Genomic DNA, 5,933 nt, shown 5'->3' with positions numbered 1-5,933 from the left:
CGCTCCCCACCAGCCTCCCTCTCTGCCGCCGCCAGCGCCGCCGCCACAGCCTAGCAGCCAGCGCCGCACAGCGACCCCCGAGGGCCGGCCGCGGCACTGCGCCTGGCTCCACACCGCCCCGGCAGCTCCTCGCGGGGAACAATAGACTCGGCTCGCCGGGCTTAGGGTTCATCTGCAATGTGCCGCACATTTCACACGCACACAAAGCCGGCGGAAAGGGGGGCGGCGCGGGGACCCAGGGTTAGGGGTGGAGGCGATGTTCGCGTCCCCGGCCCGGCTGTTACAAGGGTCGCCGCGGTGCCCCCTCCCGCCCTGCCGAACCAGCGTGGCGCTGGGGAGGGAAAGGAAGCCTAGAGGGCCAGCTCCTCATACTACGCAACATTCAAAGATAGGAATAAATTCAATTTTTTTTGTCGTGGTCTAAAGAAATTGGCTTTCCCAAGTCTTATACTATACAGTATTTTGCGGCCTAGTTAGCGTGTTGTCCGTGAGTTATCCACAAACAATCTCTAATAAGCTATACATAACTATATGAAGAGGCTGCCCTAGTTCCGTAGAAATAAAGTAATGTTCTTAATTCATCTTGTCTTTGGTTGGTTTCACGTATCACATTGCATTATGCTATGTTCAGAGGTAAGCAAACAGTAATTAAACTGGTTGGAAAGCAATCTGTCCAACTTTGACCATAATTAACGTTTATCTTTTTATATTAAGGTATCTGAAAGATTGCTGCGTTTAAATATCGAGTAAGACGCGTATTTTCTTTGCTTTCTCTCAAATGTCTTAAATGTCAACCTCTTAAAATATTCTTGAAGATTAAAAAATAAACCTTTGCTTAAATGGAAGCTTTAAGACAAATACTACCACCTAAGTTTGCAATTACAAGGGATGTTGGAACCAGCCCTTAGCTACAAATGTTAATTAAGTTTCACAGTGTGTGGAACGTGTTATTATTCCCATCTTAGTGCCGACTACCCCGGCAGAGGCACTGACTAACCCAAGGTCACAGGGTAGGAAGGTCTGATAGGTAGTTGCTCCTATGGGAACATTTATTAGGTGGTGAAAAAATTATGTAACATAGTTCAGCACGCTTCCGGTGCTCACTCTAGGAAACGGACTTATTTCCCAAGAAAAGTTTGTGTCTTAAACGGGGTCGGAATAAGGCTAAGGCTAGGAAGTTCTTGACACCCGCCGGCCAGTGAGTGCCTCGGAAGCCAGTGAGGGGCGGAGACCCGGTCCGGGGAGGTGGAGAAGTTGGGCCTGGGCTGGAGGCGAGGGGGGATGGTCCAGGGGTGGGGGGGAGGCCGGGTCAGCCGTCCCTTCCCCCACCGGTCCTCTTAGGGGGAGTGGAGATGTGGGCCGCAGGGCTGCGTGGCCCGGACTGTGCGGATTCCCTCAACACCGCACTTGCGCACAGCCCCTTACGTAACTGTCAGCGCCGGGGATTCCCTAGAGGGGGTCATTCTATTCAACCATTACACACACCCCGGGCTCCTGCCGCCGCGCCGCCGCCGCCGCCTCACAAAATGGCGGCGCCCATAGAGGAGACTGCGTCCGCCTCCTTGGCCCCATTTTGTGGGAGGCTAGAGATCTGTCAACATGGAATACCTCCGCTGAGGATGCATACGAGTTTGGCAATCCTGCTTAAGGAATGGAGTCTAGGGGACCACACCGAGATGGAAAATGTCGACGACTTCTAGAACCCCTACGCTTTTTTACTTTTTTCCCTTTCCTTGAAGGAAGTGCCAGAAACCGCCAGGATACGCGTAACTAAGGAAAGGCTGCGGCAGACTGCTTCGGGGACTGGTCGCGGTGTCTTGTGGCTTTGGTTGCTCATCCACACTCCCGGTAGCTGACCCGGAGCTTGCGGAGGTTCGCCTGGGCCGCCCGGCCGGCTCGGAGGGAACGAAGATCGGGTGACGCGGCGTGGCAGCGGTGGCCCCTGCCGCGGCACTCGTGCAGTGAGACTTTTCGGTAGTTTTTGAATGCCAGAGTCTGCGGCCCTGTCGGTGCTCCTCGTCCGAGTCGTGGGCTTTGGGAGCCTCTGAGGCCTCTGCTCCGGGAACTCGCGGTCGGCGGGGAGCCGGGGAGCCTGAATGCCGGGAGCGGGCGGTACCGGTGGACGCCGGCGGCTCGGGCGGCGGCGGTCGCGGCCCGGGCGGGGATAGTGCTGATGGGCACGAGTGGGAACGAAGGCATGTACACCAAAATTGTAGCCCTCGGAGTAGGAACCTAGAGTTGTACGCTAATAGTGTCTCTGGTTAGACTTCAGAACGTCTTTTCTGGTATCCCAGTCTGCGGTCGGCAAACGTACTTGTCTTTATTTAAAACTCGGAGGGCGAATGGAGGAGTAACACTTTTTACTTCTCAAGGAGAGGTTGTCACTTTAAAGCCACTGACTGCTTTTAGTGTGTGTGTGTGTGTGTGTGTGTGTGTGTGTATACATACATGCATATACAGTAGTTGCTTTTCAGACAAGTATCACAGACTGAAGATTTGGAGTGATACTTAACGTTTCAGAGCCTTTAAAAATTTAAGATGTGATATGAAACTGGAAAATTGACTTCACTTTTTCTTTTTCTATAGAAGAGACTGGTATCTTCAAAATGGAGTCCTAAAGTATATGTGATGGGTAGAATTCTTACCACTTTGGGTATATTCTAGCCCAAGTAAAATATGAACATAAAACTTGATGTTTATCAGATGATACGTGGTTAAACTTCCCAGTAACTAGAAAAATGTAAGACAAAAGTCAACTATTAACGGCATTTGCTCTTTAAGAGTATTATAAAAAGCTTAAGGAAAGATGAGTTTCATCTAACGCAACAAATAATGTAGTACATGAATAATTGATTTTAAATGTTGTTTTCCAATTGCAGCAATAATTTGGGTTTGCTTGCCTTTTTTTTTTTTTTTGAGGTGTTTGGTTTATGTTTATTTTGACCCTTATATTTCCTCTCTAGTGTAGGTGGAACTGCAGTTTTCTGCAGCCCGCACTTCAGTCATTAAGTTCCACGCCCCCCTCCTCCCCGCCGCACCCAGTTGGTACTCTTGACATATGGATCACCACGATAGTTTCTGGTCCTGTTTCTACTGATGCCCTTTACATTTAATAAATATGGTTACCTCGAATCAGTCTGTATCTCTTTCAAGAATACCATATTCTAGCACCCATGTAAGCAGAGAATATTTTTGTGAGACTGCACTGTTTGAAATTGCTTAGTATTACATTTCTTGATACCATATTGCATCTCCTATAGTGGGCAGCATAGAGCAGAAGGATTTTGGAAAAGAAATGTTAGCAATGTGCTGACAGTTTTACAACAGATATTCGCCAGCTAATTTGATAACATGTAAAATAAAATGTAGTTCAGTATTGTCAAACATTAATGGAAGCTATTCCTATGAAAATTACTAGTAACAGTGAAAATTGTTGAAACTCAATTTGTGTAGTTTACTTTTCTGAAAAATTATGACAAAGCCTTCCTGATTGGAAAGGGTGGACACATTATTGTTTTTAATAGTAACTGCAGATTTCACACACAATAATTGGAAGTTAATGTTTTACATAAGTCTGATTCTTATCATTTGTGTTATTATTTAAAATCAAACAAGTCATGCATATGATTACAAAAGTTGAAATAATTTGTCAACGCTTAGAGAAACTTTTGGATTTTAGAATAAAGTTGAAAAAAAATGGTTTAGTTGGTTGAAGAAGGCTATTGAAGTTAACTTTTTCTCTAAAGATGACATTAAGAAAGGACCTATTGATAAGATGTAAAAAATGCTTTCATGGCTTGCTGCTCTTTTCTTTATAACAACTGCTATACATTTTTTTTTTGAGAGATTTTTGCTATAGGGCGTGTGCACTCGCCAGACAGACAGAGACATAGAGACAGAAAGTAAGAAATCACCCCCCAGGGGGGACGGTCACGCCACAATCCCTTCTCCTCCCGGGATCTTGGGCACGCATGCACATGTGCCAGGCATGAGTTTTAAGCCACTGGGTCCGGGTCGCGAACCACGGTCGACTACGTGGGAGTCCAGGGACATAGCCATTACGCTAACTGCTGGTTCTGGACAACTGGCATACTTTTTTACATGAACTTACTTGTATTATTTGAAAATTAGATTACAATATCAAATCATCCCAGGCGTTTGCATTCTGATGGTGATCCTAAGTAGAGTATTGGTAATGAAGCTTTAAAAGGTGAGGAAGTAGTTTATCCTACTGCAGATTAAGATAATCTTAATGTACATACTCTAAGCCTGATTTTAAGAAGTATCCCTAGCTAAATTTTTAAAAGGTGAAAAAATAGTTTATCCTACTGCGAATTAGGGTAATCTTAATGCACATACTCTGAATTTGCAGTAGACAGATTTATAAATGATTTGACTGAAAAAGAAGATCTGATAAGGTTTGTTTCTTTTCACTACATATTAAACATTATTCTTTGTACATAAGTCCAGTGTGTTTTTTTAAAATAAATGATCATTTTTAATTAAAATGACCTTTTAATAAGACTTAGTAACTAAAATATTAAATTTTAGGCAATTTTAATAATATTCCTGGAAGCATTTCCAAGTGTGCTTTTGAACAGAGTTGGTGTATTGGTTGTTTAGGTCATTTATATAATCCTGAATTTTTAAAATTGATGAGTTTAATGTGCTATATTTGTGTGTTCTTATTTATTTCATCTATTTTAATCACTGAAAAGTAGTCCCCAAATTGTGCTTATTACACAGTTTATGGTATGTCAAGGCTTTTTAGAATCTAGTAACTTATGAAAACTTGGAAAATATAAATACTAAACTAAGGAACTATTTTTATCATTGTAGATTGCTAAATTACTGAGTAAATAAATGTCTATTGAATGCCTACTTTGGGCAAGAGCTGGAGGAAGGGATAATGACTTGACTCTCAAGGAAATTACGCTCCAGTTCTAGATTTTTCTTAACTGCTAGCTTTAAAAGGTTATAATGAAATACTCAGACCATAGGGTTCTTAATTTTTAATATTTAGACAAAATCTTTAATAGTTAAATTCAAAACTCTGTTTAGAATAAGAGTAATTAAATGCAATTATGTACCAAACAGTATCACATTAGCGTTAGTATCAGTGTTTGGATTACTGTTACTCATGGTGTTTTAATAATGTTAATAACAAGCATTTAAATCACATTCTTTGAAAACTCAGATCCACAAAAAATATGGTTCCAATAATTAACTTTTTAATTATGGAAAAGGCAAGGGAATGTTCAGCCAATGTAAAAAATAAACTACTGAACAACAAACAGAAATTATTTTAATGAATTTCGATTTTCTGTTTCGATTTTTTGGTACATTGACTCTTCTTGACATTGCACTTTGCTATTAATTAAAAAAAATTAAACCCCAAAGATGAATTAATTCTGTTTCTAATGCAGATTTAATTATTGACTAGCTGTAAAGCTTAAGGAGTTGGCAGTCTTGTTGATGAAACAATAAAATAGGAATTAAGCTGAAATGCAAAACTGTGTAATAATTAGGTTTCATAAAAATATATACAATTTCTCCATAACTACATGAGTCAAGTGGTATTGACTTAATAATAACTTTTCTTTCTCTCTGAAAACATATCACAAACTGTTAGTATATAGCATCAAAATGGAAATTCAGCCAAGGCCAATGTAAATCGTTGAAGCTTATTGATGTACATTAAGGGAAATTTTAACCAACTACTCAGTGAAAACAGTTTTTTTAGAGGTATTATTGTCATTCTTTAACATGAGTTGTAGTATGTAGAACTCAAAAGTATTCTAGAATAACTTTGTGTTAATGTACATGAGAAACATTGATAGTTCTTCAAGAGTACAAAAGAACTTATTTTGCAGTTAACTACAGTGCCTTTCAGTATTTTAAATGAAGCTGAAAATTTTAGAGTATTGCGCTAC

The sequence above is a fragment of the Tupaia chinensis genome, unplaced genomic scaffold, assembly GCF_000334495.1.
Source record: "Tupaia chinensis unplaced genomic scaffold, TupChi_1.0 Scaffold145870_1, whole genome shotgun sequence".
In the NCBI taxonomy this organism is placed as follows: Eukaryota; Metazoa; Chordata; class Mammalia; order Scandentia; family Tupaiidae; genus Tupaia; species Tupaia belangeri.
The sequence above is the reverse complement of the archived record's forward strand: the minus strand, read 5'-3'. Positions refer to the sequence as shown.